The 10,785-nt window shown below is 30.6% G+C and overlaps 1 long non-coding RNA gene across 1 annotated transcript; it reads left to right on the top strand.

The window, feature by feature from the left end:
• Nucleotides 1-628: 628 nt before the first annotated feature.
• LOC146998649 (uncharacterized) lies at nucleotides 629-7,803 on the top strand. The gene is made up of 2 exons (XR_015039654.1): nucleotides 629-997; nucleotides 7,154-7,803. It is a non-coding gene; the product is annotated as an uncharacterized LOC146998649 (long non-coding RNA).
• The last annotated feature ends 2,982 nt before the right edge of the window (nucleotides 7,804-10,785 follow it).

Genomic DNA, 10,785 nt, shown 5'->3' with positions numbered 1-10,785 from the left:
CAAAATATATTAAATACATTTTAATGTTTCTGTTTATAGCTGGTATCTTCGTTCCTTAAGATACAATGCTATATGGTAGGATTTAAATTGTATAATTTGAACGTTTTAGTTAATTCGTTTTATAACTTTCATGAAAAGTAAGAAATCAATTGTTACTATTTTTATTAATTGTAAAGGTGTTAAATAAAGCAATGCTTTTCTTTATATATTAATTATTATTCATTTTTTAAAGTTAAGATAAACTGTTCTGTTGTTAAAAATTTTTTGTATAAACTTACAAATTTCTGAGCAGTAAAGTGATAAAATTAAGTAAAATATTTACACAAGTGAACATGTGGAAAGATGTATCCAAAAACTTATATAGGTGTATTTCTGTAATTCAACTTAATTAAAGGCAGCTTCTTTGAGATTAATAAATATGAAATGCGCATAAACTGAAATCAATGAATTCTGTTTTATTTTATTAAGATTTATTTTCTAACCTAAGCGAATCCGTGAAATATGCAGAAACATCATTTTTTAAAGGCTTTAATGTTATGCGCATGCATTTAGATTTCGAACTATTTCTTAACAATTTGCTGTACATAGTAAATTATGGATATCATCATTACTACTTTAAAACAAAAATTCAACAATAGCGGGGGATTTCATTATAAATTTAACATAATTTTACTGGAAAATAAATGCACGGAACAGCTTAGAAACACGTACATGTCACTGCCGTAATGCAATGTTTTGAAGTCACAAACATGGACGCCGCTTGTTCGGCGGAGTTTCATTGGTTGCCGCTTTTTCGGATGGCCAAGAGTCTCCTTTCCCCATCGATGACGACTAGCTGATAGCTTTGCACTTTGTAATCGATTACAAAGTCTCGATACTCTGTTTACGTTTTAGGCGGAATTGTGGAAAATTTTGCGGTATACGAGACTGGGCGCAATGCGAATAAATCTGTATGATACACAGAAACTTGCTCATATTGCTGATACAATGATCAAGAGTATTGATATGTTTAGTTCATTTCTGTTGTTAAAATAAAAAACCGCAATTGTGCATGTAATGAGTGTAAACAATAATGAAAATTTAGATATGTCTGTATTGTTGACTAAGTAGTAATAATGCCTGATTGTAAAATATATATTAGACTACTGATTGTATATGTACGATTTAAAGTAATAATTACGTTGGGTAGAACACAGCAAAAGAATCACTGAATTTTTATTTATTTGAATGACCCATAATTTTTGTTTTGTTCATAGGGATATATCTTTTTTAGGTGATATATCTATTTTAATATATTGTGTACTTAATTGTGTGTGCATATATATACGAATAAACGGGCCTTAAAACTTGGGTTGATTTAGTAAAAAAATTAAATATAGTATAATGTGTTATTATAAACATTATAATACTATACCACACAAGCACTTTCTTATATATGTAATATAATCTTAGAGAAATACCAACTGAATCCTTCTTTGAATATCTATAATATTCTCTGACTGTGTTGTTTCATATACAATGATCAAGCAAAGACAGCGTTAAAATTTTGCTCCGAACAGCTGAGATGCGTGTCTGAAATTTTGTACTAAACAGCACAAACTTATGTCTGGAGGTAAGAAATTTATAAATTTTGTTTTGTCTACGATTTTCATTTCTCTACATCGAAAAATTATACTGGTGTGGGGGCACCACTTCACTTAACATTTGATTTCAAGTGGCATCTGATGTTTTATGTCAATAAAAATATGACAGTTCATCCTAATTTTAATCTCTTCTTTATTGTTAGCTTTTAAGAAATTTGCTTCTTATTTGCATTTTGTTCTCTTTCTGTCAGTAGATGATATTAAGGATTTGGTTTTTATTATTTAACCATACTCTCCAATTTCTTTCTGTTGCTTCTCATGTAGGCACATGTTTCTTTTTCATTCTTGCAGCAGATATTAAGATGTGTAGTGCTTCAAGTGAACTAATATTTTGTGGATTTTTGTTTGCTATTGATTTCTTTTTAAATTATAATCCTGCTTAGTGTTAAGATTTATGCGCTGTTTATATCTGGTAATTAATAATAAAAAAACTATGTATTTTCATCATTTTGTGTACATTTTAACCATACAATTATTTTTGTATGCGAATAAATTTGTATTTATTGACTTTTCTTTACACCCAATTATCCCTAAAGTATATATGCTATGCTGAATGCATTATTTCAGATTCAAAATGTATACACAGAGAGATGCATATCACACTATGATGATAACAAAAGTGGTAATTTAATAACATTGACATCAAATATCACCTAAGACAACCACTTCCATAGAAAATTTTTTGTAGCAGCTGTGTCTGACTGTCTTACAGAAGTGTTTTGTGATTTAGAATTAACTCGCTGTAATACTGATGCAATTTAAGGTTACTAATATGCGCATTCAGCTGTTTTTCTTTATTAGTTCAAACAACCCATGTTATTGATCAAAAAGCAATACCTTATCGTTAGTCATATTATAAAAATTAAAAAATGGGTTTTGGGAATTTTCCTCCTTATGCAATGATTTCCAGTTTGGTAAAAAAGCTTTCATAAGTTGATCTTACTATGGGCACGTATTGAATTTTATTTATTGTTAAAAATCATTTCTATGGTATATGTACATATTTTTACAGTTTTTAAAATACTTCAGAAATTCATTATCTCATGCCACAAGGCATGCATAAAACAAGCTTATTTCCTTGTACTATTATTAAGCTGTCCAGAAGAAGCCTTTTTTTGACAATAGATCACTGAAAGTTATGCTGTATCTTTCTGTTAATTAGAAAATAATTTTGGATAATAAAATAAATGTATTAGAAAAATATTATATTAAAATGATATTTTTAAAACACATAATTAAATTAATGTATTAGAAATCTGTAATTTAAAGCAAACCTTCGTTCTTCAACTACATATTCATTTCCGATACCCAAAGGCTAATTCCATCATAATAGCTTGTATTTTAACTCGTCATTATTCAGTAAAACTTTTTGATTAAAAAATTCTGTATTCGTCCTTTGTGATAAAAGCCCAAGATACGAACCTCCACCGTCTGCAAAATGCATGGCTCTCTTTGTACAGGATCTCTGTGGCTGTTACTGGAAGCCTAGAGTATGTTCAAGCAGTAGTAAATAGGCTTCCTTATTCTCTGTTTATTTAGTGTGTGATATATTTGTTTGTGTGTGTTTATTTGATAGTGTGTCTGTATAAATACTTTTGTCTGCCATTGGAAATAAAAATATATGCATTACAAATCCGAGTTATTAAGTATATTAAGGCTGTTTACATTTTTCATTCCAAAACATATATTCAATTAAAATACATTATGCAATTTGTGTTCATCTACATTTGTTAATGTTTAATTAATGCCAACAGAAACATGTTCGCATAAATTCCTCTAAGTAATTTAAACATGAGGTTGTTTAAGAAGGTCATTTTTTATCCATTCATTTATTGAAATATTTGCATTACTTCTTATATATTAAAATTTACATATATTATGTACTTTTTTCAGTAGACAATCCAAGAATATTCTATATGTTAAAATGTATGGTATATGCAATAATTCCCCCCCCCCAAAAAAAAGAAAAAAAAAAAACTTATTCTCTATTTGTGATCTTATTATCTGATTGTGTCTTCTTCAAAATACACAAATAATCTGATGGAATGAAAATATTTTGGTCATTAAAACTTTTTAATCACTGCTCTTTACATCTACATTTCTTTTTTCACATAATCTGAAGTTTTTGAGTAGTCTGAAGGTTTTCAAACTGTGTTTCACAGAAATTTTAGATACCATGCAACTCCTCTAGGGCATCTGTAAGTCAAAATTTAAAACAATTTTTAATATCACTGGACATCAAAATGAAATACTTGAAATAATCTTTGAAATTCTCTTATTATTGTTAAAAAATATTAAGCAGATTTTTGTTTATGATTAAATTTATAATGAAATAATGAATTTCTTTTTACTTTCTGCATAAAATGCACAAATTTTATATTTCAATTCTTTAACATTTATTTTTCTGAGGATAGAAATTCTTCTATGGAAAAAATTACGATTTTAGAAGTTTTTCTGAATTTAAAGATTTGAAGACAACCCTGTTATAAGGGTTTACAATTATAATGTGAATGACCCAAATAATTGTAAATGGCCTATGGCCATACTTAATACACATATTATTTAAATTGACATGCTTTACCTGTAATGTACATTTGTGACTTATGTTATAATTTAAGTGCACCAGTTTACTCACACTTATCTGTATTGTGTGTATGTATTATATGCATCTCTAGACTCAGGTTAAAGCTAGCTCGTTTCCCCTTTCTCAGCTTTCCCAGATGACATTTTTGGGTCTTTACTGGAACTCGACGCACACTTTATTTCGGCTAGAATAACCACTTATCTCACTCTTCTTTTATTCAAAAATTATAACATACTAATTTGGGGAAAAAATTATATTTTATGTTAGTTACTCATGACAACATTCGAAACAACCTACATGTTCGACAAGGGGTAGGGGTCTAGGAAAGCCACAACTTTTTCAATGAACTGGATGAATAAATGCAGCCCTGCCTTTTGTTGTGTTTTATGCATTTATAAATTTCTACCTGACTGTTTATTCTTTAATTCTATATAACACAATTAATCGATGCTTGTTTCTTGTATGGAATTTTAACATTAATTCTACATAACATGAGTAATCTTTTTTTTAAAAAAAATTGTATTTTAGCATTATTAAAAAACACTTTGGCACTATGAACTGAGAATATCTGTCAATCTGTCTTCTACGTTAATTTACAATAATATAAATGTGAATATCTGAATGGAGTTATATTGAAAGATCTACTGGATGCTATGATTCCATGATGGTCAATCCACCACATTGGAAATATTAAATCAAACAATAAGTACAGGAAAAGATTCAGCAACACAATATATCCTCTTTTGAATGAATACATTTAACTGTAGTTATTCCAAATATGTTTTATACAACACCCCAAAATCATGGAAAATAACTTTCTAAACCGAGTTTACAGTGTAAAAAAAGTAGTGGAAAAATGTTGTAGTCATGTAACTGGGCTATCTAACATAAAAATTACAGCATATTACACCAGTGTTCTTACCTTTACTGCATATTACAACCAAATAACTACAATTAGATATGAGAAAGAACAGGCAGTGTCAGTACAACCAAGAGTAAAACTTTTACAGAGTTGCTAATTTGAAAACAAGTGAACCTGTAAAACTAACCCTGCATACTGGTTTGCTTTAGATGCATTTGGTAACCAATATGCCGTAAGTCTTTACCAGATTCAGTTTTGAGTGCATTAAATACTATATTGCTCATATGTCTTGATCGTGACAATCAATGCAGCTGCAGCATTATTGAATAGAAATAAGTTATATGACTCTCAAATAAGTGTTTGTAAAGTTGTTCAGGAAATAAATATTACTAAATAATAACATGTATTATGTTTATTGAATTGTACAAAACTTATATGTTATACTTTGAATTATCGTCAATTTTAATTGTCTGAAATCTGGTATTTGATAGTATATAGTTGTAGCAGTTTTTTCACTATAAATTCTGAAGAATCCGAAAATAAATGCACATACTAAAGTATTTCAAGTATGATAATATTCAGTATTTAAGATTATCCTAAAAGTATGAAATTTATTATTTTATTTGAAAATAAGTATTAGTGTATCCATGGCATGCAGGTCCCCGAGATTACTCTATTATCCACTCATAGGTGGGGGTGTCACCTTTGCCAAAGGCTCTTTGTAGCCTGCTTTAGGTTTCATACTAATTTTAATTACTGGCCATCTACTGAAATGGTTTCTTTATGTATATCCACCTTTATTCCAACTCTGGTATTTCTACGGCGATGGAGGTTGTTGGAGAAAGCAACTTGTTGCCACAGAGCACGCCACGCACTGAGTTGCAGTGCTCACTGAAGTCGGAGGCATATGTTACTCAGCGACAGGGCAATCCTGCGTAGAGGAACCCTTGCATGCAGTTCATGTTGCAGCAGACAGCGACGAACACTTGTAACCGTGCTCCAATATTGTACTAACATATGAGAGGATGCTCTACAATCCATCACAGCCATGCAGATGAGGTGTTTGTCATCCTGTGCTGTTGTGTGCCCCATTGCCAGGATTTCACCTTGTTTGGTTCTCGCTGTCCATTTCTTCCAAACATGCATCACTGTTGTGGCATTGTGCTGCGTGCGGGCTGTGATTGTTTGATATGAAAGTCCACCCTCTTGCATACAGACGATGTGGCCTCGTTCAAACTTGTTGGTATGGCATCCTCTGCTGTTGACGAGGCATGCTGAGCACAAATTAAATGTTCACTGCAGACGGAGGATGATAAACAGATTTCATCACAACTTTACAGTCCTTTACAACTGCTAGTTCTCGTTTCATGCGTGTATAATCCCTTTGTAATTCTAATCATTTGTATGTCTTAACTCACTTTACATTTCATGTAAGTTTGGTTCAAAGTGCATAATTCCTTCATGGTTGTGATTTTCACAAACATTAGTGTATATTAGGTAGTCCTAACTAAAAAAGCATCTTGAAATAAAAGTATGCAGTTGTCCAGATCAAATGTTTATTTTACAGAAAAATATAAACAGCTTATGCATACATGCATTGTTTTTATAGGATTCTGATCATACCTGAATAATAATTTTTCACTAAGTTGTATTTTACAATAATTCTTTCAAATAAGTAACAGTTACTTATCCATTATTTTAATTAAAAGAATTTTGTATATATTTTTGTTCTTATCAACTAATGAAAGGGGTGTATATGTATTAATTTTATAAAATTCATGTGAATGTATGCAAATAAATTGTTTATAAATGTCACATAAGTTTATACCTCCTTAAACCATTTTCATGTGAAACAGAAGCCTTATTCATAACAATATAATTAAACATACCAAGGTATAATTTTATTAAGACCCTGAGTTACATCAGTATGAACTTATGATGGAACTATTGGAACAATACTCATCATGAGTTGAGGATTACTTATAATTTGTCAGTAGGCATGTATGAAAATGGGTTTTGTAATTAATATTGAATGTATAACTTTTTCTTTTCATATAAATACAGAAGGATTTCATGTCTGCAGATAATGTATTACAAGAGGCTGTTGTGTGCCAGTGGACAAGCTGGTGAGAAGCTGAACACTAATAGCTTGAATCCTGGTGAATGGACTGCCTGCATAAGCGTCGTCATGATTTTTCCACGTGTAATATGAATGCAAGCCAGTTTGCCTTAAAGCATCCCTTCTTGGAAAATATCTTCTAATGTTTCATCACAAAAATCAGCCAAAAACTGTTTCTCATGATTTGAAAAATACGTATAAAGGAAGTCAAATTTAATTGATAAATTGTGCATGCTGAGATTGTATACTATATCATATACATTTTTTTAATATATTTTCTGTATCTCTAATGTTGAGAATTTTGATGTTTTAATTTAACCCTGAATAAAATGTTAAGTACTATAAGCAAAGTAAGCAGTTTTGTATTTGATGTCAGAACAATATTTTTTTAATTTTTTTATTTTATACTTGTATATTTTTGCTTATGATTGGAATTTTAGTACAAATTATTTTGGCATGATGTGGCCTGTTCTCATTTAAAATGCATTTTGTATTTTTTTTCTTCTGTTATTTGCATTATAATAGTTTGGCCGTAACAACTATGGATGCTAAATCAACATGTATGGGAATAACTGTATTAAATTTTGAGAAAACCTTTAGGTGTCATTTATTATAAAGGTTGAGATGATTGTTTTTATAAATTCATTCATTCTTATCTATTTAAGAATTATCATTTAACATAAAAATATGAAAAAGAATAATATATTATAATACTAAATAAAATATACTTTTATATATATATTTATCCAAGCGCACTATATGTGCACTCAAAGAGATACATTTCTTTTTTGTGATGTATGTGATGATAATTTACTGTTAAGTATCTTAAGTTGTTCATAAATAGTGCTCATTTTTCATAATGCACCAAACAAACCTCACATAATTAATTTAATAAAATATTATTGCAGAGACATATTTTTGAAATTGACATTAGTCCTCTATCCGTCCGTCCCATAGGGATAACTATGGGGCAGATTCCTACTGTCATCTACAATATGCCCAAGCCCTTTGCCAATGACAGTTGCTTCTCAATACCCATATTTTACAATTAAATTCATGAACCTGATCTGGCTTAGTTTCATATCAGGGGAATTAAAAAAGCAAACTAATTCATTACCTAAAACCATTTTTCTCCAACTAGCTGGATGATTATGTGATTGGTGTGCATGGATGGTAATGTGAAAGGATATGATTAGATTTCTTCTAGGTCATAACAGTTTTTAATAATGAAAAGCTCTTGTTCTTTTTTCTTTAAATTCTTGTTTTTTTTTTTTTTTTTTTTTTTTAATTTCAATGCACACTTTTTTAAAAGCAAACTGAATTAACTGGATGATCACTACAAGTTTCTTGACATATTTAAAAGTAAAATATTGTATCTACATTCATTTTGAATAAATTGTTATTACTATAGTCTGCAATCATTGAGTTCATTTTAAGATTATTTCTCCTTTTTTTGTTTGTGGAATAGGCGGCTGTATTTTTTAGATTTTCTGTTTATTTAGCCAGTTTTCTATATAATGGCTAACATAAAATATAATTTATGTTAGCCATTATATAGAAATTTATGTGCCCTGTTTTAAAAATTATGTATATCTTAATTTAAGTTTGTCTCATGTCAGATGAACAATGCTGCTAGTCTGGTTGAGAAATTAAGAAAGTCTGACCATTCCATGAAAAATCTTTTAGAACAGCTCACTGATTAAAATACATATACACACCAATTAACTGTGCTCATCAAAAGTGCTGTATTATTTAATGCTTCTTCTGATGAGCAAAATTCAAAGCATTATTTCTCTTGTTTCCTGTGTATGAAGTTTGTAGCAAAATGGAATTATTATTTTTTTTAATTTCATTCAATGATATCACTATTTTTATATGTCTGATAATGATCTACTGCATAAGTAATATCTATATGCAAACATAAACCAAAATCTTGCTTTAGAAGAATACCCACCGGTGTCGGTTCTCGAATAGATAAGACACAGAATACTGGTGATACAATTTAGGTTTGAATTCTATCAAATGGGTTAGCTACATCTCTGTTTTTACAGTTTTCCCTATGTTTAATATGAATACAAGTCAGTTTCATTCAAAAAGTGCTCAAAGAAGGGCATCTCTTCTTTTAAGCAGATACCCCTCAGGACCTTTGCCATAAAAATTCAACAGCTGAGCATGTACTAAAAGATAACATAGTATACAAATGTCCATTTTATAACTTTCAAATGAAGTGGTCGATTTAAATTTAACATCTGGTGCTATAGCAATATATGAGACTTGGGTAAACAGCCAGTTGATATGGTCTAAGGAACAGGGTTTTTAATTTTATTTTCTTTTCGTATAGCAAACTAGCTTGCCTATGCATATATGCAAGTCTAATTTATTTTTTACAAAAGAATCATATTAAAATACATACACATATGACAAAGAAATGTATGCACATAAGCTATAACTAATAAATCAATTGAGCAATATGTGAACATAGATGCTAATGAATAAAGTGTCGTGTAGCAGGGTATGACTGCAAACCCTATAGTGGTGCTGCAAACAAAAATTAGTGTCTGATTCAAAGCAGGCATAAAAACTAGTATACAGTTTGCCCCATATGACACAAAACAAAAAGTATGTAATCAGAAAAAATATCATGTAGACATTGATTTACCCAACTTATAAGCTTCGGTAAAGGCCTTATCATTCGCCTTAAATCTGTAGAATGATCAGCACCCTTCTGCTTTGGAAACAGCTCCAGAAAGACATGTTAACCTAATCCACACTACAGTAGAACATGTGCCTCTGAACCATTACCATCGAAACTGCAATTTCAGAGTCACTATGTACACTAATCTCGATATTAAAGCACTGGTAGCTCTATTTGAGATTGTGCTATTGTAGATGAGTGTAGAGCACCATAGAACGGTGATGTATAATATTAGGTTTATTTAGGAGCCAAAAAATAAAAAATTAGAAATGACCTATCCTGGATCCTAATCTGGGCTTAAAGACTGCCATCCAGAAGTGCTTCTAATTACATCATGAAAGCATGCGTTGAGAAAAAAGAAAATTCCGTACATTCTTCCCCATTTAAAAGGCAGTTGGGCAGGTGGGAACCTAATCGCCACCTGCTGGTGGTGAAGAATTATCGTCTACCACATTTTAGTTTGGGAACCACTTGGTTAGTTGGTTGAGCCTTTAGGTATTTATTTGAAATAGAAAATATCAGCGAATGACCGCCCCAGGATTTGCATTCTGGACTTCCCTATTGCCAGCCAAACGTGCTTCTAATTAGAACACGAAGCCAAGCGGTAAGGAAAGAGAAAATTAGTGACTTAGTATCTTATTTTATTTTGGCTGCACACAGTTCCTATATGTAGCTAAGCGAATTTCCCGGTCAGTAGCATAAATCCCAACCTTCCTAGTGGACAGCGTGCTTCCGCTCCTGTAAAATATTGCGATTTAAGAAGTCATCCACGATAGCTGATCAGTTCTGCAATTATATAAATAATCAAATTTAAGAATGAAAGAGAGAAATTAATGTAACGTTAGTACAAAAAGAAGATGCAACAAAAAGATCAATTAGGAG

This window comes from Stegodyphus dumicola, chromosome 2 (assembly GCF_044657685.1).
Source record: "Stegodyphus dumicola isolate Sdum_Otavi_A_Nest chromosome 2, ASM4465768v1".
Taxonomy (NCBI): Eukaryota; Metazoa; Arthropoda; class Arachnida; order Araneae; family Eresidae; genus Stegodyphus; species Stegodyphus dumicola.
This window is presented reverse-complemented; position numbering and strand designations above follow the sequence as displayed.